General features: G+C 41.1%; 1 protein-coding gene and 31 non-coding genes across 34 annotated transcripts in view; 28 read left to right on the top strand and 4 right to left on the bottom strand.

Annotated features, from left to right (window-relative positions):
* The window catches only part of pou6f1 (POU class 6 homeobox 1), a 104,649-nt gene that overhangs the window by 32,459 nt on the left and 47,720 nt on the right, over window positions 1–24,470 (bottom strand). The gene's annotated exons all lie outside the window — the stretch shown is intronic.
* trnar-ucg (transfer RNA arginine (anticodon UCG)) lies at window positions 161–233 on the bottom strand. Its single transcript has one exon. It is a non-coding gene; the product is annotated as a tRNA-Arg (tRNA).
* Window positions 2,018–2,090, top strand: trnar-ucg (transfer RNA arginine (anticodon UCG)). Its single transcript has one exon. It is a non-coding gene; the product is annotated as a tRNA-Arg (tRNA).
* trnar-ucg (transfer RNA arginine (anticodon UCG)) lies at window positions 2,349–2,421 on the top strand. Its single transcript has one exon. It is a non-coding gene; the product is annotated as a tRNA-Arg (tRNA).
* Window positions 2,930–3,002, top strand: trnar-ucg (transfer RNA arginine (anticodon UCG)). Its single transcript has one exon. It is a non-coding gene; the product is annotated as a tRNA-Arg (tRNA).
* Window positions 3,124–3,196, top strand: trnar-ucg (transfer RNA arginine (anticodon UCG)). The gene has a single exon. It is a non-coding gene; the product is annotated as a tRNA-Arg (tRNA).
* trnar-ucg (transfer RNA arginine (anticodon UCG)) lies at window positions 3,318–3,390 on the top strand. Its single transcript has one exon. It is a non-coding gene; the product is annotated as a tRNA-Arg (tRNA).
* trnar-ucg (transfer RNA arginine (anticodon UCG)) lies at window positions 3,512–3,584 on the top strand. Its single transcript has one exon. It is a non-coding gene; the product is annotated as a tRNA-Arg (tRNA).
* Window positions 4,651–4,723, top strand: trnar-ucg (transfer RNA arginine (anticodon UCG)). The gene has a single exon. It is a non-coding gene; the product is annotated as a tRNA-Arg (tRNA).
* On the top strand, window positions 4,845–4,917 carry trnar-ucg (transfer RNA arginine (anticodon UCG)). Its single transcript has one exon. It is a non-coding gene; the product is annotated as a tRNA-Arg (tRNA).
* trnar-ucg (transfer RNA arginine (anticodon UCG)) lies at window positions 5,984–6,056 on the top strand. The gene has a single exon. It is a non-coding gene; the product is annotated as a tRNA-Arg (tRNA).
* Window positions 6,178–6,250, top strand: trnar-ucg (transfer RNA arginine (anticodon UCG)). Its single transcript has one exon. It is a non-coding gene; the product is annotated as a tRNA-Arg (tRNA).
* Window positions 7,871–7,943, top strand: trnar-ucg (transfer RNA arginine (anticodon UCG)). The gene has a single exon. It is a non-coding gene; the product is annotated as a tRNA-Arg (tRNA).
* On the top strand, window positions 8,464–8,536 carry trnar-ucg (transfer RNA arginine (anticodon UCG)). The gene has a single exon. It is a non-coding gene; the product is annotated as a tRNA-Arg (tRNA).
* trnar-ucg (transfer RNA arginine (anticodon UCG)) lies at window positions 8,847–8,919 on the bottom strand. The gene has a single exon. It is a non-coding gene; the product is annotated as a tRNA-Arg (tRNA).
* trnar-ucg (transfer RNA arginine (anticodon UCG)) lies at window positions 10,077–10,149 on the bottom strand. The gene has a single exon. It is a non-coding gene; the product is annotated as a tRNA-Arg (tRNA).
* Window positions 12,073–12,145, top strand: trnar-ucg (transfer RNA arginine (anticodon UCG)). Its single transcript has one exon. It is a non-coding gene; the product is annotated as a tRNA-Arg (tRNA).
* trnar-ucg (transfer RNA arginine (anticodon UCG)) lies at window positions 12,265–12,337 on the top strand. The gene has a single exon. It is a non-coding gene; the product is annotated as a tRNA-Arg (tRNA).
* On the top strand, window positions 12,459–12,531 carry trnar-ucg (transfer RNA arginine (anticodon UCG)). The gene has a single exon. It is a non-coding gene; the product is annotated as a tRNA-Arg (tRNA).
* On the top strand, window positions 12,847–12,919 carry trnar-ucg (transfer RNA arginine (anticodon UCG)). Its single transcript has one exon. It is a non-coding gene; the product is annotated as a tRNA-Arg (tRNA).
* trnar-ucg (transfer RNA arginine (anticodon UCG)) lies at window positions 15,809–15,881 on the top strand. Its single transcript has one exon. It is a non-coding gene; the product is annotated as a tRNA-Arg (tRNA).
* Window positions 18,295–18,367, top strand: trnar-ucg (transfer RNA arginine (anticodon UCG)). The gene has a single exon. It is a non-coding gene; the product is annotated as a tRNA-Arg (tRNA).
* On the top strand, window positions 19,488–19,560 carry trnar-ucg (transfer RNA arginine (anticodon UCG)). Its single transcript has one exon. It is a non-coding gene; the product is annotated as a tRNA-Arg (tRNA).
* On the top strand, window positions 19,682–19,754 carry trnar-ucg (transfer RNA arginine (anticodon UCG)). Its single transcript has one exon. It is a non-coding gene; the product is annotated as a tRNA-Arg (tRNA).
* Window positions 19,871–19,943, top strand: trnar-ucg (transfer RNA arginine (anticodon UCG)). Its single transcript has one exon. It is a non-coding gene; the product is annotated as a tRNA-Arg (tRNA).
* On the top strand, window positions 20,065–20,137 carry trnar-ucg (transfer RNA arginine (anticodon UCG)). Its single transcript has one exon. It is a non-coding gene; the product is annotated as a tRNA-Arg (tRNA).
* trnar-ucg (transfer RNA arginine (anticodon UCG)) lies at window positions 20,259–20,331 on the top strand. The gene has a single exon. It is a non-coding gene; the product is annotated as a tRNA-Arg (tRNA).
* On the top strand, window positions 20,453–20,525 carry trnar-ucg (transfer RNA arginine (anticodon UCG)). Its single transcript has one exon. It is a non-coding gene; the product is annotated as a tRNA-Arg (tRNA).
* On the top strand, window positions 22,122–22,194 carry trnar-ucg (transfer RNA arginine (anticodon UCG)). Its single transcript has one exon. It is a non-coding gene; the product is annotated as a tRNA-Arg (tRNA).
* Window positions 22,316–22,388, top strand: trnar-ucg (transfer RNA arginine (anticodon UCG)). Its single transcript has one exon. It is a non-coding gene; the product is annotated as a tRNA-Arg (tRNA).
* trnar-ucg (transfer RNA arginine (anticodon UCG)) lies at window positions 22,493–22,565 on the top strand. The gene has a single exon. It is a non-coding gene; the product is annotated as a tRNA-Arg (tRNA).
* trnar-ucg (transfer RNA arginine (anticodon UCG)) lies at window positions 23,728–23,800 on the top strand. Its single transcript has one exon. It is a non-coding gene; the product is annotated as a tRNA-Arg (tRNA).

Below are 24,470 nucleotides of genomic sequence, written 5' to 3'. Positions count from 1 at the left end.
CTAAATCTTGTTTGAAGCGGGTAAGACATAAAGAAAATGGACTGTTTTTGTCCGGATTTGGCCCTCCAGACCAAAGACAGCCAACACCCAATTATCTTGTGTCTTATAAGACAGGGAAGCTTACTGTGCTTGAGCGTGGCACCAAGCCCTAACAAACTAAAAACCATGAAGGGACTTGAACCCCTAATCTTCTGATCCGAAGTCAGACACCTTATCCATTAGGCCACATGGTCGTACAGTGGCTAAAAGTGGTCAAACAGTTTTCCAGTCCTCCATCCCCCGATGACCCGCTCTCATATTGTGATGCACATGTCTAACTATACGTCATCACTTCATAACACAAGAGTACAATGGAGCCCCGATTTATGAACCCTTCATTTGCAAACTTTTTTCCTGACTGTGACTAGACAATGTCAGAAGACCATGTGGCCTGACAATGTCAGGAGACCGTGTGGCCTAATGGATAAAGTGTCTGACTTTGGCGCAGAAGATTGAGGGTTTGAGTCCCTCTGTGGTTGTAATTCCAGTTACTTTTCTGGTCTGGTTAGTAGTGACTTATGTTGATATCACTAAATCTATCTGGATCTTGCTTGTAAACTAGAGCTGACCAATCTCAGTCCATGATCAGAGACTGAACGTCATCTGAAGCAGGTAAGACACATAAAGACAATCGGACTGCTTTTGATTAGATTTTCCCCTTCAGACCAAAGACAGCAAACACCCGATTATCTTGTGTCTTATAAGATTGTCTGAGGTGTGTTAAGAGTGAATTTGTCTTGGTAATCAGCTCCAAAACAGGAAATATTGAACACGTTTAATATCTACAATCAAAACTCTTTGAGGAACACCTACGTCTAACCCTTTAGATCACATTTGTTCACGCAAGATTTGGGATTTGAAGGACTAGAGTCTGGCTTTTTGGTGGTTGGTGGCTGTGTCAATGTTATTGTAGCAGACCGCGCACATTAAGAACTGCTCAAAGCCTGGTTGTTTGGCTTTATGTGTTGGGCCTGTAGCAGATAGAACATCTAAAGAAGTGTCAGAAGGCCATGTGGCCTAATGGATAAGGCGTCTGACTTTGGATCAGAAGATTGCGGGTTTGAGTCCCTCCATGGTTGTAATACCAGTTACTTTTCTGGTCAGGTTAGTAGTGACTTATGTTGATATCACTAAATCTTTATCTGGATCTTGCTTGTAAACTAGAGCTGACCAATCTAAGTCCATGATCAGAGACAGAACGTCATCTGAAGTGGGTAAGATACATAAAGATCATTGGACTTTTTTTGACTAGATTTACCCCTTCAGATCAAAAACAGAAAACGCCCGATTATCTTGTGTCTTATATGATCGCTTGTGGTCTGAGGTGTGTTAAGAGTGAATTTGTCTTGGTAATCAGCTCCAAAACAGGAAATATTGAACACGTTTAATTTTGACTTGTTCCATTGGCAGATTTTCTTGCTCATTACAAGCAAAAATACCTTGTATTATTTTACCAACTTTTTTTAAGAGGGGCATTTTTTCCAGTAGAGGAAACTGTCCCAATGTGACTGCACACGGGTTGTTTTGGAAGACCATCAATCAATCAATGTTTATTTATATAGCCCTAAATCACAAGTGTCTCAAAGGGCTGTACAAGCCACAACGACATCCTCGGTACAGAGCCCACATACGGGCAAGGAAAAACTCACCCCAGTGGGACGTCGGTGAATGACTATGAGAAACCTTGGAGAGGACCGCATATGTGGGTAACCCCCCCCCCCCTCTAGGGGAGACCGAAAGCAACGGATGTCGAGTGGGTCTGACATAACATAACTAATTTGGAAGACCATGTGGCCTAATGGATAAGGCGTCTGACTTCGGATCAGCAGATTGAGAGTTCAAATCCCTTTGTGGTTACTTTTCAAAACTCTCGTTGGTCAGGAATAATTAAGCAATGACGAGAACTGGACCTAGTCTCTAAACTAGAGCTGAACAATTTTTTACAGTAGAGGTAACTCTCCCAATAAATGCAAGAGAAGACCATGTGGCCTAATGGATAAGGCGTCTGACTTCGGATCAGGAGATTGAGGGTTCAAATCCCTTCGTGGTTTCTTTTCAAAACTCGGTCAGGATTAATTAAGCAATGACAGTAGAGGAAAACTGTCCCAAAAAGTCATTTTTGTGGCCTAATGGATAAGGCGTCTGACTTCGGATCAGAAGATTGAGGGTTCGAGTCCCTTCGTGGTTACTTTTCAAAACTCTTGTTGGTCAGGAATAATTAAGCAATGGCGAGAACTGTATCTAGTCTCTAAACTAGAGCTGACCACTTTTTTACAGTAGGGGAAACTGTCCCAATAAATGTATTAGAAGACCATGTGGCCTAATGGATAAGGCGTCTGACTTCGGATCAGAAGATTGAGGGTTCAAGTCCCTTTGTGGTTACTTTTCAAAACTCTCGTTGGTCAGGATTAATTAAGCAATGACGAGAACTGGACCTAGTCTCTAAACTAGAGCTGAACAATTTTTTACAGTAGAGGAAACTGTCCCAAAAAACTATTTAGAAGACCATGTGGCCTAATGGATAAGGCGTCTGACTTCGGATCAGAAGATTGAGAGTTCAAATCCCTTTGTGGTTACTTTTCAAAACTCTCGTTGGTCAGGAATAATTAAGCAATGACGAGAACTGGACCTAGTCTCTAAACTAGAGCTGACCACTTTTTTACAGTAGAGGAAACTGTCCCAATAAATGTATTAGAAGACCATGTGGCCTAATGGATAAGGCGTCTGACTTCGGATCAGAAGATTGAGAGTTCAAATCCCTTTGTGGTTACTTTTCAAAACTCTCGTTGGTCAGGAATAATTAAGCAATGACGAGAACTGGACCTAGTCTCTAAACTAGAGCTGAACAATTTTTTACAGTAGAGGTAACTCTCCCATAAATGCAAGAGAAGACCATGTGGCCTAATGGATAAGGCGTCTGACTTCGGATCAGAAGATTGAGGGTTCGAGTCCCTTCGTGGTTACTTTTCAAAACTCTTGTTGGTCAGGAATAATTAAGCAATGGCGAGAACTGTATCTAGTCTCTAAACTAGAGCTGACCACTTTTTTACAGTAGGGGAAACTGTCCCAATAAATGTATTAGAAGACCATGTGGCCTAATGGATAAGGCGTCTGACTTCGGATCAGAAGATTGAGGGTTCAAGTCCCTTTGTGGTTACTTTTCAAAACTCTCGTTGGTCAGGATTAATTAAGCAATGACGAGAACTGGACCTAGTCTCTAAACTAGAGCTGAACAATTTTTTACAGTAGAGGAAACTGTCCCAAAAAACTATTTAGAAGACCATGTGGCCTAATGGATAAGGCGTCTGACTTCGGATCAGAAGATTGAGGGTTCGAGTCCCTTCGTGGTTACTTTTCAAAACTCTCGTTGGTCAGGAATAATTAAGCAATGGCGAGAACTGGATCTAGTCTCTAAACTAGAGCTGACCACTTTTTTACAGTAGAGGAAACTGTCCCAATAAATGTATTAGAAGACCATGTGGCCTAATGGATAAGGCGTCTGACTTCGGATCAGAAGATTGAGGGTTCGAGTCCCTTCGTGGTTACTTTTCAAAACTCTTGTTGGTCAGGAATAATTAAGCAATGGCGAGAACTGGATCTAGTCTCTAAACTAGAGCTGACCACTTTTTTACAGTAGAGGAAACTGTCCCAAAAAGTTATTTAGAAGACCATGTGGCCTAATGGATAAGGCGTCTGACTTCGGATCGGAAGATTGAGGTTTTGAGTCCCTTCGTGGTTACTTTTCTAAATTCTTGTTGGTCAGGAATAATTAAGCAATGACTAATGTTATTAGATCCTTAACTGGATCTAGTCTCTAAACTGCAGCTGACCAATTTATGATCATGAAGTCATGAAGACTACTTGGCTGAGAGACAAAATAGATCGGCTATTTTTGTCCAGATGTTCCCTCTTCTGACCAAAGACAGCAATTGCCCGATTATCTTGTGTCTTATAAGATTGTCTTGTGGTCAGAGGTCTGTTACCAGTGAATATTGTCCCGATAATCGGCTCCGACAATCGTAGACGCCTTAAAATATTTTGGACAAAAAAACGCTTCACATCTCTCATTTTGTCAACCATGAAGGGACTTGCATCCTCAATTTTCCTTATCCATTAGACCACATGGTGCCCTGACAAACACATTTCCTGAACAACAAATACAAAGACACAGTTTTCATAGGACTGTTAGGTCTGGGCCGATAACAAATTTTGCTTTTTGAAATATTGACCTACAAATTATTGCCGATAAACGATATTATTGCCATTATTTCTTTGAGGCCGAATGAACACAATCACCTGAGTAGTCATTTTTCAGAGAGACTTAAGAACTTGTTTCCAGCCAATAGATCTTCTGAGGAAAAGAATACTACTTTTGAGCATCGCAAGTTTGTTATTAGTTTAATTACTAATTTAAAGATACATTTTTTTAATTTTTAAAGCTTAAATACTATATACCTTATTTCAAGAAATCTTACCAAGACAATTTTGACTTGTTCCATTGGCAGATTTCCTTGCTCATTACAAGCAAAAATACCTTGTGTTATTTTAATAACTTTTTTTAAGAGAGGCATTTTTTACAGTAGAGGAAACTGTCCCAAAAAGGCATTAGAAGACCATGTGGCCTAATGGATAAGGCGTCTGACTTCGGATCAGAAGATTGAGGGTTCAAGTCCCTTCGTGGTTACTTTTTAAAACTCTCGTTGGTCAGGATTAATTAAGCAATGACGAGAACTGGATCTAGTCTCTAAACTAGAGCTGAACAATTTTTTACAGTAGAGGAAACTGTCCCAAGAAGTTATTTAGAAGACCATGTGGCCTAATGGATAAGGCGTCTGACTTCGGATCAGAAGATTGAGGGTTTGAGTCCCTTCGTGGTTACTTTTCAAAACTCTTGTTGGTCAGGAATAATTAAGCAATGGCGAGAACTGGATCTAGTCTCTAAACTAGAGCTGACCACTTTTTTACAGTAGAGGAAACTGTCCCAAAAAGTTATTTAGAAGACCATGTGGCCTAATGGATAAGGCGTCTGACTTCGGATCGGAAGATTGAGGTTTTGAGTCCCTTCGTGGTTACTTTTCTAAATTCTTGTTGGTCAGGAATAATTAAGCAATGACTAATGTTATTAGATCCTTAACTGGATCTAGTCTCTAAACTGCAGCTGACCAATTTATGATCATGAAGTCATGAAGACTACTTGGCTGAGAGACAAAATAGATCGGCTATTTTTGTCCAGATGTTCCCTCTTCTGACCAAAGACAGCAATTGCCCGATTATCTTGTGTCTTATAAGATTGTCTTGTGGTCAGAGGTCTGTTACCAGTGAATATTGTCCCGATAATCGGCTCCGACAATCGTAGACGCCTTAAAATATTTTGGACAAAAAAACGCTTCACATCTCTCATTTTGTCAACCATGAAGGGACTTGCATCCTCAATTTTCCTTATCCATTAGACCACATGGTGCCCTGACAAACACATTTCCTGAACAACAAATACAAAGACACAGTTTTCATAGGACTGTTAGGTCTGGGCCGATAACAAATTTTGCTTTTTGAAATATTGACCTACAAATTATTGCCGATAAACGATATTATTGCCATTATTTCTTTGAGGCCGAATGAACACAATCACCTGAGTAGTCATTTTTCAGAGAGACTTAAGAACTTGTTTCCAGCCAATAGATCTTCTGAGGAAAAGAATACTACTTTTGAGCATCGCAAGTTTGTTATTAGTTTAATTACTAATTTAAAGATACATTTTTTTAATTTTTAAAGCTTAAATACTATATACCTTATTTCAAGAAATCTTACCAAGACAATTTTGACTTGTTCCATTGGCAGATTTCCTTGCTCATTACAAGCAAAAATACCTTGTGTTATTTTAATAACTTTTTTTAAGAGAGGCATTTTTTACAGTAGAGGAAACTGTCCCAAAAAGGCATTAGAAGACCATGTGGCCTAATGGATAAGGCGTCTGACTTCGGATCAGAAGATTGAGGGTTCAAGTCCCTTCGTGGTTACTTTTTAAAACTCTCGTTGGTCAGGATTAATTAAGCAATGACGAGAACTGGATCTAGTCTCTAAACTAGAGCTGAACAATTTTTTACAGTAGAGGAAACTGTCCCAAGAAGTTATTTAGAAGACCATGTGGCCTAATGGATAAGGCGTCTGACTTCGGATCAGAAGATTGAGGGTTTGAGTCCCTTCGTGGTTACTTTTCAAAACTCTTGTTGGTCAGGAATAATTAAGCAATGACGAGAACTGGATCTAGTCTCTAAACTAGAGCTGAACAATTTTTTACAGTAGAGGAAACTGTCCCAATAAATGCAAGAGAAGACCACGTGGCCTAATGGATAAGGCGTCTGACTTCGGACCAGAAAATTGAGGGTTCAAGTCCCTTCGTGGTTACTTTTTAAAACTCTCGTTGGTCAGGATTAATTAAGCAATGACGAGAACTGGATCTAGTCTCTAAACTAGAGCTGAACAATTTTTTACAGTAGAGGAAACTGTCCCAAGAAGTTATTTAGAAGACCATGTGGCCTAATGGATAAGGCGTCTGACTTCGGCTTAGAATATTGAGGATACGACTCCCTTCGTGGTTACTTTTCTAAATTCTTGTTGGTCAGGAATAATTAGGCAATGACTAATGTTATTAGATCCTTAACTGGATCTAGTCTCTAAACTGCAGCTGACCAACTTATGATCATGAAATCATGAAGACTACTTGGCTGAGAGACAAAATACATCAGCTTTTTTTGTCCCCCTTCCGACCAAAGACAGCAATTGCCCGATTATCTTGTGTCTTATAAGATTGTTTTGTGGTCAGAGGTCTGTTACCAGTGAATTTGTCCCGATAATCGGCTCCGACTATTGTAGACGCCTTAAATATTTCCGACAAAAAAAACCTTTATATCTCTCATTTTGTCCACCATGAAGGGACTTGCATCCTCAATTTTCCTTATCCGGAGTCAGACACCTTATCCATTAGTCCACATGGTGCCTTATAGGCGGAATGGATGCTGTCCCCATTTCCTGCGTTGTTAGCCGCCCGTTAGGAGCAGTTTTTTCTGATTTAGACAGCACAAAAAAGAAAGACGTGGTTCTTGATTCACATAGGAATTGTGAATGATAGGCAAATAAAAAAACAAAGTGGATCTAACATAATAGTGTGAGAGTCCAGTCCATAGTGGATCTAGTTAATAGTGTGAAAGTCCAGTCCATAGTGGATCTAACATAATAGTGAGAGTCCAGTCCATAGTGGATCTAACATAATAGTGAGAGTCCAGTCCATAGTGGATCTAACATAATAGTGTGGGAGACATGCACCTGGGGATAGGTTGATTGGCAACACTAAATTGGCCCTAGTGTGTGAATGTGAGTGTGAATGTTGTCTGTCTGTCTATCTGTGTTGGCCCTGCGATGAGGTGGCGACTTGTCCAGGGTGTACCCCGCCTTCCGCCCGATTGTAGCTGAGATAGGTTCCAGCGCCCCCCGCTAGCCCGAAGGGAATAAGCGGTAGAAAATGGATGGAAAGAATGGGGTGTTAAGAGTGAATTTGTCTTGGTGATCAGCTCCAAAACAGGAAATATTGAACATGTTTAATATTTACGATCAAAACTCTTTGAGGAACACCGACGCCCAACCCTTTGGATCCCATTTGTTCACGCAAGTTTTGGGGTTTGAAGGACGAGAGTCTGGCTTTTTGGTGGGGCAGAATGGTTCTGTGTGCTCTGTCGATGTTATTGTAGCACACATTAAGAACTGCTCAAAGCCTGGTTGTTTGTCTTTATGTGTTGAGTCTATAGCAGATCAAAAATATCATCAGGGGTCGGAAGACCATGTGGCCTAATGGATAAGGCGTCTGACTTCGGATCAGAAGATTGAGGGTTCGAGTCCCTTCATGGTTGTAATTCCAGTTGCTTTTCTGGTCAGGAATAAATAGCATTAGTAGTGACTAAAGTTGATATCACTTGATCTTTATCTGGATCTTGCTTGTAAACTAGAGCTGATCATGATCATAAACTGATAGTAGAGCGAAGTAAGACACTTGGACTGGATTTGACCAGATTTTCCCCTTTAGACCAAAGACAGCAAACACCCGATTATCTTGTGTCTTATAAGATTGTCTGAGGTGTGTTAAGAGTGAATTTGTCTTGGTGATCAGCTCCAAAACAGGAAATATTGAACAAGTTTAATATTTACGATCAAAACTCTTTGAGGAACACCGGCGCCTAACCCTTTAGATCACATTTGTTCACACAATCTTTCGGGTTTGAAGGACGAGAGTCTGGCTTTTTGGTGGGGCAGAATGGTTCTGTGTGCTCTGTCGATGTTATTGTAGCACACATCAAAGTCTGCTCAAAGCCTGCTTGTTTGGCGTTATGTGTTGGGTCTGTAGCAGATGAAACATCTCATTAAGTATCAGAGGACCATGTGGCCTAATGGATAAGGCGTCTGACTTCGGATCAGAAGATTGAGGGTTCAAGTCCCTTCATGGTTGTAATCCTAGCTTCTCACTTTTTAGGAACAAATAGCAATGACTAATGTTAATATCATTAGATTTGATGCAGAGCTTGATATAGTTTCTAAACTAGAGCTGACCAATCTAAGTCTACGATCATGAACTGATGAAGCATAATTAGATGAGGGACTAAATCTTGTTTGAAGTGGGTAAGACATAAAGAAAATGGACTGTTTTTGTCCAGATTTGGCCCTCCAGACCAAAGACAGCCAACGCCCAATTATCTTGTGTCTTACAAGACAGGGAAGCTCACTGTGCTTGAGCGTGGCACCAAGCCCTAACAAACTAAAAACCATGAAGGGACTTGAACCCCTAATCTTCTGATCCGAAGTCAGACGCCTTATCCATTAGGCCACATGATCGTGCAATGGCTTAATGTGGTCAGACAGTTTTCCAGTCCTCCATCCCCCAATGACCCGCTCTCATATTGTGCTGCACATGTCTAACTATACGTCATCACTTCATAACACAAGAGTACAATGGAGCCCCGATTTATGAACCCTTCATTTGCAAACTTTTTTCCTGACTGTGACTAAACAATGTCAGAAGACCATGTGGCCTAATGGATAAAGTGTCTGACTTCGGATCAGAAGATTGTGGGTTTGAGTCCTCCATGGTTGTAATTCCAGTTACTTTTCTGGACTTGTGACTTATGTTGATATCACTAAATCTATCTGGATCTTGCTTGTAAACTAGAGCTGACCAATCTCAGTCCATGATCAGAGACTGAACGTCATCTGAAGCAGGTAAGACACATAAAGACAATTGGACTGTTTTTGACTAGATTTTAGCCTTTAGACCAAAGACAGCAAACACTTATCTTGTGTCTTATAAGATTGTCTGAGGTGTGTTAAGAGTGAATTTGTCTTGGTGATCAGCTCCAAAACAGGAAATATTGAACAAGTTTAATATTTACGATCAAAACTCTTTTAGGAACACCTACGTCTAACCCTTTAGATCACATTTGTTCACGCAAGATTTGGGATTTGAAGGACTAGAGTCTGGCTTTTTGGTGGTTGGTGGCTGTGTCGATGTTATTGTAGCAGACCGCGCACATTAAGAACTGCTCAAAGCCTGGTTGTTTGGCTTTATGTGTTGGGCCTGTAGCAGATAGAACATCTAAAGAAGTGTCAGAAGACCATGTGGCCTGATGGATAAGGCGTCTCGCTTCGGATCAGAAGATTGAGGGTTCAAGTCCCTTCATGGTTGTAATCCTAGCTTCTCACTTTTTAGGAACAAATAGCAATGACTAATGTTAATATCATTAGATTTGATGCAGAGCTTGATATAGTTTCTAAACTAGAGCTGACCAATCTAAGTCTACGGTCATGAACCGATGAAGAATAATTAGATGAGAGACTAAATCTCGTTTGAAGCGGGTAAGACATAAAGAAAATGGACTGTTTTTGTCCAGATTTGGCCCTCCAGACCAAAGACAGCCAACGCCCAATTATCTTGTGTCTTATAAGACAGGGAAGCTTACTGTGCTTGAGCATGGCACCAAGCCCTAACAAACTAAAAACCATGAAGGGACTTGAACCCCTAATCTTCTGATCCGAAGTCAGACACCTTATCCATTAGGCCACATGGTCGTACAGTGTCTAAAAGTGGTCAGACAGTTTTCCAGTCCTCCATCCCCCGATGACCCGCTCTCATATTGTGATGCACATGTCTAACTATACGTCATCACTTCATAACACAAGAGTACAATGGAGCCCAGATTTATGAACCCTTCATTTGCAAACTTTTTTACTGACTGTGACTAGACAATGTCAGAAGACCATGTGGCCTAATGGATAAGGTGTCTGACTTTGGCTCAGAAGATTGAGGGTTTGAGTCCCTCCGTGGTTGTAATTCCAGTTACTTTTCTGGTCAGGTTAGTAGTGACTTATGTTGATATCACTAAATCTATCTGGATCTTGCTTGTAAAATAGAGCTGATCAATCTCAGTCCATGATCAGAGACTGAACGTCATCTGAAGCAGGTAAGACACATGAAGACAATCGGACTGCTTTTGACTAGATTTTCCCCTTCAGACCAAAGACAGCAAACGCCCGATTATCTTGTGTCTTATAAGATTGTCTGAGGTGTGTTAAGAGTTAATTTGTCTTGGTAATCAGCTCCAAAACAGGAAATATTGAACACGTTTAATATCTACAATCAAAACTCTTTGAGGAACACCTACGTCTAACCCTTTAGATCACATTTGTTCACGCAAGATTTGGGATTTGTTTGGCTTTATGTGTTGGGCCTGTAGCAGATAGAACATCTCATTAAGTATCAGAAGACCATGTGGCCTGATGGATAAGGCGTCTCACTTCGGATCAGAAGATTGAGGGTTCAAGTCCCTTCATGGTTGTAATCCTAGCTTCTCACTTTTTAGGAACAAATAGCAATGACTAATGTTAATATCATTAGATTTGATGCAGAGCTTGATATAGTTTCTAAACTAGAGCTGACCAATCTAAGTCTACGATCATGAACTGATGAAGCATAATTAGATGAGAGACTAAATCTTTTTTGAAGTGGGTAAGACATAAAGAAAATGGACTGTTTTTGTCCAGATTTTGCCCTCCAGACCAAAGACAGCCAACGCCCAATTATCTTGTGTCTTATAAGACAGGGAAGCTCACTGTGCTTGAGCGTGGCACCAAGCCCTAACAAACTAAAAACCATGAAGGGACTCAATCCCCCAATCTTCTGATCTGAAGTCAGACGCCTTATCCATTAGGCCACATGGTCGTACAATGGGCTAATGTGGTCAGACAGTTTTCCAGTCCTCCATCCCCCGATGACTCGCTCTCATATTGTGCTGCACATGTCTAACTATACGTCATCACTTCATAACACAAGAGAACAATGGAGTCCCGATTTATGAACCCTTCATTTGCAAACTTTTTTCCTGACTGTGACTAGACAATGTCAGAAGACCATGTGGCCTGACAATGTCAGAAGACCATGTGGCCTAATGGATAAGGTGTCTGACTTTGGCTCAGAAGATTGAGGGTTTGAGTCCCTCCGTGGTTGTAATTCCAGTTCCTTTTCTTGTCTGGTTAGTAGTGACTTATGTTGATATCACTAAATCTATCTGGATCTTGCTTGTAAAATAGAGCTGACCAATCTCAGTCCATGATCAGAGACTGAACGTCATCTGAAGCAGGTAAGACACATAAAGACAATCGGACTGCTTTTGATTAGATTTTCCCCTTCAGACTAAAGACAGCAAACGCCCGATTATCTTGTGTCTTATAAGATTGTCTGAGGTGTTTTAAGAGTTAATTTGTCTTGGTAATCAGCTCCAAAACAGGAAATATTGAACACGTTTAATATCTACAATCAAAACTCTTTGAGGAACACCTACGTCTAACCCTTTAGATCACATTTGTTCACGCAAGATTTGGGATTTGAAGGACTAGAGTCTGGCTTTTTGGTGGTTGGTGGCTGTGTCAATGTTATTGTAGCAGACCGCGCACATTAAGAACTGCTCAAAGCCTGGTTGTGAAGAAGTGTCAGAAGACCATGTGGCCTAATGGATAAGGCGTCTGACTTCGGATCAGAAGATTGAGGGTTCAAATCCCTTCGTGGTTACTTTTCAAAACTCGTTGGTCAGGATTAATTAAGCAATGACGAGAACTGGATCTAGTCTCTAAACTAGAGCTGAACAATTTTTTACAGTAGAGGAAACTGTCCCAAGAAGTTATTTAGAAGACCATGTGGCCTAATGGATAAGGCGTCTGACTTCGGATCAGAAGATTGAGGGTTCGAGTCCCTTTGTGGTTACTTTTCAAAACTCTTGTTGGTCAGGAATAATTAAGCAATGGCGAGAAGTGGATCTAGTCTCTAAACTAGAGCTGACCACTTTTTTACAGTAGAGGAAACTGTCCAAATAAATGTATTAGAAGACCATGTGGCCTAATGGATAAGGCGTCTGACTTCGGATCAGAAGATTGAGGGTTCAAGTCCCTTTGTGGTTACTTTTCAAAACTCTCATTGGTCAGGATTAATTAAGCAATGACGAGAACTGGATCTAGTCTCTAAACTAGAGCTGAACAATTTTTTACAGGAGAGGAAACTGTCCCAAGAAGTTATTTAGTATTTAAGCTTTAATTTTTAAAGCTTAAATACTATATACCTTATTTCAAGAAATCTTACCAAGACAATTTTGACTTGTTCCATTGGCAGATTTTCTTGCTCATTACAAGCAAAAATACCTTGTGTTATTTTTCTAACTTTTTTTAAGAGGGGCATTTTTTACAGTAGAGGAAACTGTCCCAAGAAGTTATTTAGAAGACCATGTGGCCTAATGGATGAGGCGTCTGACTTCGGATCAGAAGATTGAGGGTTCGAGTCCCTTCGTGGTTACTTTTCAAAACTCTTGTTGGTCAGGAATAATTAAAGGCCTACTGAAATGATTTTTTTTTATTTAAACGGGGATAGCAGATCTATTCTATGTGTCATACTTGATCATTTCGCGATATTGCCATATTTTTGCTGAAAGGATTTAGTAGAGAACAACGACGATAAAGATGCAACTTTTGGTATCTGATAAAAAAAGGCTTGCCCCTACCGGAAGTAGCGTGACGTAGTCAGTTGAACATATACGCAAAGTTCCCTATTGTTTACAATGATGGCCGCATGAAGTGAGAGAGATTCGGACCGAGAAAGCGACAATTTCCCCATTAATTTGAGCGAGGATGAAAGATTTTTAAATGAGGAAAGTGCAAGTGAAGGACTAGTGGGGAGTGGAAGATGCTGTGAGAGGCGGGTGGGACCTGATATTCAGCTGGGAATGACTACAACAGTAAATAAACACAAGACATATATATACTCTATTAGCCACAACACAACCAGGCTTATATTTAATATGCCACAAATTAATCCCGCATAAAAACACCTGTATGTTTGTTATGCTAGCTCCTAGCTCCTAGCTACTAGCTCGAGCTAGTTATAGCTCGAGCGGGTAATATGGACGGGATCCTGTATATACAACCCGCCAATACAATTCAAACACCTGCATAACACACGCAATCACTCAGCCCAAACAACCGTTCACCTAACCCAAGGTTCATAAAGCTTATATATTTAATCAAAGTTACGTACATGACACGCACGTACGGGCAAGCAATCAAATGTTTGGAAGCGTGCGGGGGTGACCTGATATTCAGCTGGGAATGACTACAACAATAAATAAACACAAGACATATATATACTCTATTAGCCACAACACAACCAGGCTTATATTTAATATGCCACAAATTAATCCTAATGCTAGCTCCTAGCTCCTAGCTACTAGCTCGAGCTAGTTATAGCAAGCGATCAAATGTTTGGAAGCGCAGCTGTGTACTCACGTTATCGCAACTGTGTATCCAAATCAAAGTCCTCCTGGTAAGAGTCTCTGTTGTCCGAGTTCTTCCATCTTGACTGCATCTTTCGGGAATGTAAACAAAGAAGCGCCGGCTGTGTACGTGTTGTTGCTGACTTCCCTCGCAAAATAGACACTTCGCACCGACAACTTTCTTCTTTGCTTGCTCAGCTTCTTTCTCCATAATGCAATGAACAAATTGCAACAGATTCACCAACACAGATGTCCAGAATACTGTGGAATAATTAGATGAAAACAGAGCTATTTCGTATTGACTTCAATGGTGTGCGAATACTTCCGTTTCAATGATTGACGTCACGCGCATACGTCAACCCTCAGAGGCGTTTCGAACCGGAAGTTTAGCGGGAAATTTAAAAAGTCACTTTATAAGTTAACCCGGCCGTATTGGCATGTGTTGCAATGTTAAGATTTCCTCATTGATATATAAACTATCAGACTGCGTGGTCGGTAGTAGTGGCTTTCAGTAGGCCTTTAAGCAATGGCGAGAACTGGATCTAGTCTCTAAACTAGAGCTGACCAATTTTTTACAGTAGAGAAAAATGTCCCAATAAATGTATTAGAAGACCATGTGGCCTAATGGATAACGCGTCTGACTTAGGATTAGAATATTGAGGATTCGACTCCCTTCGTGGTTACTTTTCTAAATTCTTGTTGGTCAGGAATAATTAGGCAATGACTAATGTTATCAGATCCTTAACTGGATCTAGTCTCTAAACTGCAGCTGACCAATTTATGATCATGAAATCATGAAGACTACTTGGCTGAGAGACAAAATAGATCGGCTTTTTTTGTCCCCCTTCCGACCAAAGACAGCAATTGCCCGATTATCTTGTGTCTTATAAGATTGTCTTGTGGTCAGAGGTCTGTTACCAGTGAATTTGTCCCGATGATCGGCTCCGACTATTATAGACGCTTTAAACATTTCCGACAAAAAAACCTTTATATCTCTCATTTTGTCCACCATGAAGGGACTTGCATCCTCAATTTTCCTTATCCGGAGTCAGACACCTTATCCATTAGTCCACATGGTGCCTTATAGGCGGAATGGATGCTGTCCCCATTTCCTGCGTTGTTAGCCGCCTGTTAGGAGCAGTTTTTTCTGATTTAGACAGCACAAAAAAGAAAGACGTGGTTCTTGATTCACATAGGAATTGTGAATGATAGGCAAATAAAAAAACAAAGTGGATCTAACATAATAGTGTGAGAGTCCAGTCCATAGTGGATCTAGTTAATAGTGTGAAAGTCCAGTCCATAGTGGATCTAACATAATAGTGAGAGTCCAGTCCATAGTGGATCTAATATAATAGTGTGAGAGTCCAGTCCATAGTGGATCTAACATAATAGTGTGGGAGACATGCACCTGGGGATAGGTTGATTGGCAACACTAAATTGGCCCTAGTGTGTGAATGTGAGTGTGAATGTTGTCTGTCTGTCTATCTGTGTTGGCCCTGCGATGAGGTGGCGACTTGTCTAGGGTGTACCCCGCCTTCCGCCCGATTGTAGCTGAGATAGGCTCCAGCGCCCCCCGCTAGCCCGAAGGGAATAAGCGGTAGAAAATGGATGGAAAGAATGGGGTGTTAAGAGTGAATTTGTCTTGGTGATCAGCTCCAAAACAGGAAATATTGAACACTTTTAATATTTACGATCAAAACTCTTTGAGGAACACCGGCGCCTAACCCTTTAGATCACATTTGTTCACACAATCTTTCGGGTTTGAAGGACGAGAGTCTGGCTTTTTGGTGGGGCAGAATGGTTCTGTGTGCTCTGTCGATGTTATTGTAGCACACATCAAAGTCTGCTCAAAGCCTGGTTGTTTGGCGTTATGTGTTGGGTCTGTAGCAGATGAAACATCTCATTTAGTATCAGAGGACCATGTGGCCTAATGGATAAGGCGTCTGACTTCGGATCAGAAGATCGAGGGTTCAAGTCCCTTCATGGTTGTAATCCTAGCTTCTCATTTTTTAGGAACAAATAGCAATGACTAATGTTAATATCATTAGATTTGATGCAGAGCTTGATATAGTTTCTAAACTAGAGCTGACTAATCTAAGTCTACAATCATGAACTGATGAAGCATAATTAGATGAGAGACTAAATCTTGTTTGAAGTGGTTAAGACATAAAGAAAATGGACTGTTTTTGTCCAGATTTGGCCCTCCAGACCAAAGACAGCCAACGCCCAATTATCTTGTGTCTTACAAGACAGGGAAGCTTACTGTGCTTGAGCGTGGCACCAAGCCCTAACAAACTAAAAACCATGTAAGGACTCGAACCCCCAATCTTATGATCCGAAGTCAGACGTAATATCCATTAGGCCACATGGGTTTTGCAATGGCTTAATGTGGTCAGACAGTTTTCCAGTCCTCCATCCCCCAATGACCCGCTCTCATATTGTGCTGCACATGTCTAACTATACGTCATCACTTCATAACACAAGAGTACAATGGAGCCCCGATTTATGAACCCTTCATTTGCAAACTTTTTTCCTGACTGTGACTAGACAATGTCAGAAGACCATGTGGCCTAATGGATAAGGTGTCTGACTTTGGCTCAGAAGATTGAGGGTTTGAGTCCCTCCGTGGTTGTAATTCCAGTTTCTTTTCTGGTCAGGTTAGTAGTGACTTATGTTGATATCACTAAATCTATCTGGATCTTGCTTGTAAAATAGAGCTGATCAATCTCAGTCCATGATCAGAGACTGAACGTCATCTGAAGCAGGTAAGACACATAAAGACAATTGGACTGCTTTTGACTAGATTTTCCCCTTCAGACCAAAGACAGCAAACGCCCGATTATCTTGTGTCTTATAAGATTGTCTGAGGTGTGTTAAGAGTTCATTTGTCTTGGTAATCAGCTCCAAAACAGGAAATATTGAACACGTTTAATATCTACAATCAAATCTCTTTGAGGAACACCTACGTCTAACCCTTTAGATCACATTTGTTCACGCAACATTTGGGATTTGAAGGACTAGAGTCTGGCTTTTTGGTGGTTGGTGGCTGTGTCGATGTTATTGTAGCAGACCGCGCACATTAAGAACTGCTCAAAGCCTGGTTGTTTGGCTTTATGTGTTGGGCCTGTAGCAGATAGAACATCTAAAGAAGTGTCCGAAGACCATGTGGCCTGATGGATAAGGCGTCTCACTTCGGATCAGAAGATTGAGGGTTCAAGTCCCTTCATGGTTGTAATCCTAGCTTCTCACTTTTTAGGAACAAATAGCAATGACTAATGTTAATATCATTAGATTTGATGCAGAGCTTGATATAGTTTCTAAACTAGAGCTGACCAATCTAAGTCTACGATCATGAACTGATGAAGCATAATTAGATGAGAGACTAAATCTTGTTTGAAGTGGGTAAGACATAAAGAAAATGGACTGTTTTTGTCCAGATTTGGCCCTCCAGACCAAAGACAGCCAACACCCAATTATCTTGTGTCTTATAAGACAGAGAAGCTTACTGTGCTTGAGCGTGGCACCAAGCCCTAACAAACTAAAAACCATGTAAGGACTCGAACCCCCAATCTTCTGATCCGAAGTCAGACGTCATATCCATTAGGCCGCATGGGTTTTGCAATGGGTTAATGTGGTCAGACAGTTTTCCAGTCCTCCATCCCCCGATGACCCGCTCTCATATTGTGCTGCACATGTCTAACTATACGTCATCACTTCATAACACAAGAGTACAATGGAGCCCCGATTTATGAACCCTTCATTTGCAAACTTTTTTCATGACTGTGACTAGACAACGTCAGAAGACCATGTGGCCTAATGGATAAGGTGTCTGACTTCGGATCAGAAGATTGTGGGTTTGAGTCCCTCCGTGGTTGTAATTCCAGTTACTTTTCTGGTCAGGTTAGTAGTGACTTATGTTGATATCACTAAATCTATCTGGATCTTGCTTGTAAACTAGAGCTGACCAATCTCAGTCCATGATCACAGACTGAACGTCATCTGAAGCAGGTAAGACACATAAAGACAATTGGACTGTTTTTGACTAGATTTTAGCCTTTAGACCAAAGACAGCAAACGCCCGATTATCTTGTGTCTTATAAGATTGTCTGAGGTGTGTTAAGAGTTAATTTGTCTTGGTAATCAGCTCCAAAACAGGAAATATTGAACACGTTTAATATCTACAATCAAAACTCTTTGAGGAACACCTACGTCTAACCCTTTAGATCACATTTGTTCACGCAACATTTGGGATTTGAAGGACTAGAGTCTGGCTTTTTGGTGGTTGGTGGCTGTGTCAATGTTATTGTAGCAGACCGCACACATTAAGAACTGCTCAAAGCCTGGTTGTTTGGCTTTATGTGTTGGGCCTGTAGCAGATAGAACATCTAAAGAAGCGTCAGAAGACCATGTGGCCTAATGGATAAGGTGTCTGACTTCGGATCAGAAGATTGAGGGTTCAAGTCCCTTCATGGTTGTAATCCTAGCTTCTCACTTTTTAGGAACAAATAGCAATGACTAATGTTAATATCATTAGATTTGATGCAGAGCTTGATATAGTTTCTAAACTAGAGCTGACCAATCTAAGTCTACGGTCATGAACCGATGAAGCATAATTAGATGAGAGACTAAATCTTGTTTGAAGCGGGTAAGACATAAAGAAAATGGACTGTTTTTGTCCAGATTTGGCCCTCCAGACCAAAGACAGCCAACGCCCAATTATCTTGTGTCTTATAAGACAGGGAAGCTTACTGTGCTTGAGCGTGGCACCAAGCCCTAACAAACTAAAAACCATGTAAGGACTCAAACCCCCAATCTTATGATCCGAAGTCAGACGTCATATCCATTAGGCCACATGGGTTTTGCAATGGCTTAATGTGGTCAGACAGTTTTCCAGTCCTCCATCCCCCAATGACCCGCTCTCATATTGTGCTGCACATGTCTAACTATACGTCATCACTTCATAACACAAGAGTACAATGGAGCCCAGATTTATGAACTCTTCATTTGCAAACTTTTTTCCTGACTGTGACTAGACAATCGCAGAAGACCATGTGGCCTGACAATGTCAGAAGACCATGTGGCCTAATGGATAAGGCGTCTGCCTTCGGAACAGAAGATTGAGGGTTTGAGTCCCACCATGGTTGTAATTCCAGTTACTTTTCTGGTCAGGTTAGTAGTGACTTATGTTGATATCACTAAATCTTTATCTGGATCTTGCTTTTAAACCAGAGCTGACCATACTAAGTCCATGATCAGAGACAGAACGTCATCTGAAGTGGGTAAGACACATAAAGACAATTGGACTGTTTTTGACTAGATTTACTCCTTCAGACCAAAGACAGCAAACGCCCGATTATCTTGTGTCTTATATGATCGCTTGTGGTCGGAGGTGTGTTAAGAGTGAATTTGTCTTGGTAATCAGCTCCAAAACAGGAAATATTGAACACGTTTAATTTTGACTTGTTCCATTGGCAGATTTTCTTGCTCATTACAAGCAAAAATACCTTGTATTATTTTACCAACTTTTTTTAAGAGGGGCATTTTTTCCAGTAGAGGAAACTGTCCCAATGTGACTGCACACGGGTTGTATTGGAAGACCATGTGGCCTAATGGATAAGGCGTCTGACTTCGGATCAGAAGATTGAGAGTTCAAATCCCTTCGTGGTTACTTTTCAAAACTCTCGTTGGTCAGGAATAATTAAGCAATGACGAGAACTGGACCTAGTCTCTAAACTAGAGCTGAACAATTTTTTACAGTAGAGGAAACTCTCCCAATAAATGCAAGAGAAGACCATGTGGCCTAATGGATAAGGCGTCTGACTTCGGATCAGGAGATTGAGGGTTCAAATCCCTTCGTGGTTTCTTTTCAAAACTCGGTCAGGATTAATTAAGCAATGACGAGAACTGGATCTAGTCTCTAAACTAGAGCTGAACAATTTTTTACAGGAGAGGAAACTGTCCCAAAAAGTTATTTAGAAGACCATGTGGCCTAATGGATAAGGCGTCTGACTTCGGATCAGAAGATTGAGGGTTCAAGTCCCTTTGTGGTTACTTTTCAAAACTCTCGTTGGTCAGGATTAATTAAGCAATGACGAGAACTGGATCTAGTCTCCAAACTAGAGCTGAACAATTTTTTACAGTAGAGGAAACTGTCCCAATAAATGCCAGAGAAGACCATGTGGCCTAATGGATAAGGCGTCTGACTTCGGATCAGAAGATTGAGGGTTCAAGTCCCTTTGTGGTTACTTTTCAAAACTCTCGTTGGTCAGGATTAATTAAGCAATGACGAGAACTGGATCTAGTCTCTAAACTAGAGCTGAACAATTTTTTACAGTAGATGAAACTGTCCCAATAAACGTATTAGAAGACCATGTGGCCTAATGGATAAGGCGTCTGACTTCGGATCAGAAGATTGAGGGTTCAAGTCCCTTCGTGGTTACTTTTTAAAACTCTCGTTGGTCAGGATTAATTAAGCAATGACGAGAACTGGATCTAGTCTCTAAACTAGAGCTGAACAATTTTTTACAGTAGAGGAAACTGTCCCAATAAATACAAGAAAAGACCATGTGGCCTAATGGATAAGGCGTCTGACTTCGGATCAGAAGATTGAGGGTTCGAGTCCCTTCGTGGTTACTTTTCAAAACTCTTGTTGGTCAGGAATAATTAAGCAATGGCGAGAACTGGATCTAGTCCCTAAACTAGAGCTGACCAATTTTTTACAGTAGAGGAAACTGTCCCAATAAATGTATTAGAAGACCATGTGGCCTAATGGATAAGGCTTCTGACTTAGGATTAGAATATTGAGGATTCGACTCCCTTCGTGGTTACTTTTCTAAATTCTTGTTGGTCAGGAATAATTAGGCAATGACTAATGTTATTAGATCCTTAACTGGATCTAGTCTCTAAACTGCAGCTGACCAATTTATGATCATGAAATCATGAAGACTACTTGGCTGAGAGACAAAATAGATCAGCTTTTTTTGTCCCCCTTCCGACCAAAGACAGCAATTGCCCGATTATCTTGTGTCTTATAAGATTGTCTTGTGGTCAGAGGTCTGTTACCAGTGAATTTGTCCCGATAATCGGCTCCGACCATTATAGACGCCTCAAACATTTCCGACAAAAAAACCTTCATATCTCTCATTTTGTCCACCATGAAGGGACTTGCATCCTCAATTTTCCTTATCCGGGGTCAGACACCTTATCCATTAGTCCACATGGTGCCTTATAGGCGGAATGGATGCTGTCCCCATTTCCTGCGTTGTTAGCCGCCTGTTAGGAGCATTTTTTTCTGATTTAGACAGCACAAAAAAGAAAGACGTGGTTCTTGATTCACATAGGAATTGTGAATGATAGGCAAATAAAAAAACAAAGTGGATCTAACATAATAGTGTGAGAGTCCAGTCCATAGTGGATCTAGTTAATAGTGTGAAAGTCCAGTCCATAGTGGATCTAACATAATAGTGAGAGTCCAGTCCATAGTGGATCTAACATAATAGTGAGAGTCCAGTCCATAGTGGATCTAACATAATAGTGTGGGAGACATGCACCTGGGGATAGGTTGATTGGCAACACTAAATTGACCCTAGTGTGTGAATGTGAGTGTGAATGTTGTCTGTCTGTCTATCTGTGTTGGCCCTGCGATGAGGTGGCGACTTGTCCAGGGTGTACCCCGCCTTCCGCCCGATTGTAGCTGAGATAGGCTCCAGCGCCCCCGCTACCCCGAAGGGAATAAGCGGTAGAAAATGGATGGAAAGAATGGGGTGTTAAGAGTGAATTTGTCTTGGTGATCAGCTCCAAAACAGGAAATATTGAACATGTTTAATATTTACGATCAAAACTCTTTGAGGAACACCGACGCCCAACCCTTTGGATCCCATTTGTTCACGCAAGTTTTGGGGTTTGAAGTACGAGAGTCTGGCTTTTTGGTGGGGCAGAATGGTTCTGTGTGCTCTGTCGATGTTATTGTAGCACACATTAAGAACTGCTCAAAGCCTTTTTACAGTAGAGGAAACTCTCCCACTAAATGCAAGAGAAGACCATGTGGCCTAATGGATAAGGCGTCTCACTTCGGATCAGAAGATTGAGGGTTCAAATCCCTTCGTGGTTACTTTTCAAAACTCGTTGGTCAGGATTAATTAAGCAATGACGAGAACTGGATCTAGTCTCTAAACTAGAGCTGAACAATTTTTTACAGTAGAGGAAATTGTCCCAAAAAGTTATTCAGAAGACCATGTGGCCTAATGGATAAGGCGTCTGACTTCGGATCAGAAGATTGAGGGTTCGAGTCCCTTCGTGGTTACTTTTCAAAACTCTTGTTGGTCAGGAATAATTAAGCAATGGCGAGAACTGGATCTAGTCTCTAAACTAGAGCTGACCACTTTTTTACAGTAGAGGAAACTCTCCCAATAAATGTATTAGAAGACCATGTGGCCTAATGGATAAGGCGTCTGACTTCGGATCAGAAGATTGAGGGTTCAAATCCCTTCGTGGTTACTTTTCAAAACTCGTTGGTCAGGATTAATTAAGCAATGACGAGAACTGGTTTGGCGTTATGTGTTGGGTCTGTAGCGGATGAAACATCTCATTAAGTATCAGAGGACCATGTGGCCTAATGGATAAGGCGTCTGACTTCGGCTCAGAAGATTGAGGGTTCAAGTCCCTTCATGGTTGTAATCCTAGCTTCTCACTTTTTAGGAACAAATAGCAATGACTAATGTTAATATCATTAGATTTGATGCAGATCTTGATATAGTTTCTAAACTAGAGCTGACCAATCTAAGTCTACGATCATGAACTGATGAAGCATAATTAGATGAGAGACTAAATCTTGTTTGAAGTGGGTAAGACATAAAGAAAATGGACTGTTTTTGTCCAGATTTTGCCCTCCAGACCAAAGACAGCCAACGCCCAATTATCTTGTGTCTTATAAGACAGGGAAGCTTACTGTGCTTGAGCGTGGCACCAAGCCCTAACAAACTAAAAATCATGAAGGGACTTGAACCCCTAATCTTCTGATCCGAAGTCAGATGCCTTATCCATTAGGCCGCATGGTCGTGCAATGGCTTAATGTGGTCAGACAGTTTTCCAGTCCTCCATCCCCCAATGACCCGCTCTCATATTGTGATGCACATGTCTAACTATACGTCATCACTTCATAACACAAGAGTACAATGGAGCCCCGATTTATGAACCCTTCATTTGCAAACTTTTTTCCTGACTGTGACTAGACAACGTCAGAAGACCATGTGGCCTAATGGATAAAGTGTCTGACTTCGGGTCAGAAGATTGTGGGTTTGAGTCCCTCCGTGGTTGTAATTCCAGTTACTTTTCTGGACTTGTGACTTATGTTGATATCACTAAATCTATCTGGATCTTGCTTGTAAACTAGAGCTGACCAATCTCAGTCCATGATCAGAGACTGAACGTCATCTGAAGCAGGTAAGACACATAAAGACAATCGGACTGTTTTTGACTAGATTTTAGCCTTTAGACCAAAGACAGCAAACACCCGGTTATCTTGTGTCTTATAAGATTGTCTGAGGTGTGTTAAGAGTGAATTTGTCTTGGTGATCAGCTCCAAAACAGGAAATATTGAACAAGTTTAATATTTACGATCAAAACTCTTTTAGGAACACCTACGTCTAACCCTTTAGATCACATTTGTTCACGCAAGATTTGGGATTTGAAGGACTACAGTCTGGCTTTTTGGTGGTTGGTGGCTGTGTCGATGTTATTGTAGCAGACCGCGCACATTAAGAACTGCTCAAAGCCTGGTTGTTTGGCCTTATGTGTTGGGCCTGTAGCAGATAGAACATCTAAAGAAGCATCAGAAGACCATGTGGCCTAATGGATAAGGCGTCTGACTTCGGATCAGAAGATTGAGGGTTCAAGTCCCTTCATGGTTGTAATCCTAGCTTCTCACTTTTTAGGAACAAATAGCAATGACTAATGTTAATATCATTAGATTTTATCCAGAGCTTGATATAGTTTCTAAACTAGAGCTGACCAATCTAAGTCTATGATCATGAACTGATGAAGCATAATTAAATGGGGGACTAAATCTTGTTTGAAGCGGGTAAGACATAAAGAAAATGGACTGTTTTTGTCCAGATTTGGCCCTCCAGACCAAAGACAGCCAATGCCCAATTATCTTGTGTCTTATAAGACAGGGAAGCTCACTGTGCTTGAGCGTGGCACCAAGCCCTAACAAACTAAAAACCACGAAGGGACTCGATCCCCCAATCTTCTGATCTGAAGTCAGAAGCCTTATCCATTAGGCCACATGGTCGTACAATGGGGTAATGTGGTCAGACAGTTTTCCAGTCCTCCATCCCCCAATGACCCGCTCTCATATTGTGATGCACATGTCTAACTATACGTCATCACTTCATAACACAAGAGTACAATGGAGCCCCGATTTATGAACCCTTCATTTGTAAACTTTTTCCCTGACTAAGCCCAGATAATGTCAGAAGACCATGTGGCCTGACAATGTCAGAAGACCATGTGGCCTAATGGATAGGGCGTCTGACTTCGGAGCAAACACCCGGTTGTCTTGTGTCTTATAAGATTGCT

This window comes from Entelurus aequoreus, linkage group LG07 (genome assembly GCF_033978785.1).
Source record: "Entelurus aequoreus isolate RoL-2023_Sb linkage group LG07, RoL_Eaeq_v1.1, whole genome shotgun sequence".
Classification (NCBI taxonomy): domain Eukaryota; kingdom Metazoa; phylum Chordata; class Actinopteri; order Syngnathiformes; family Syngnathidae; genus Entelurus; species Entelurus aequoreus.
This window is presented reverse-complemented; position numbering and strand designations above follow the sequence as displayed.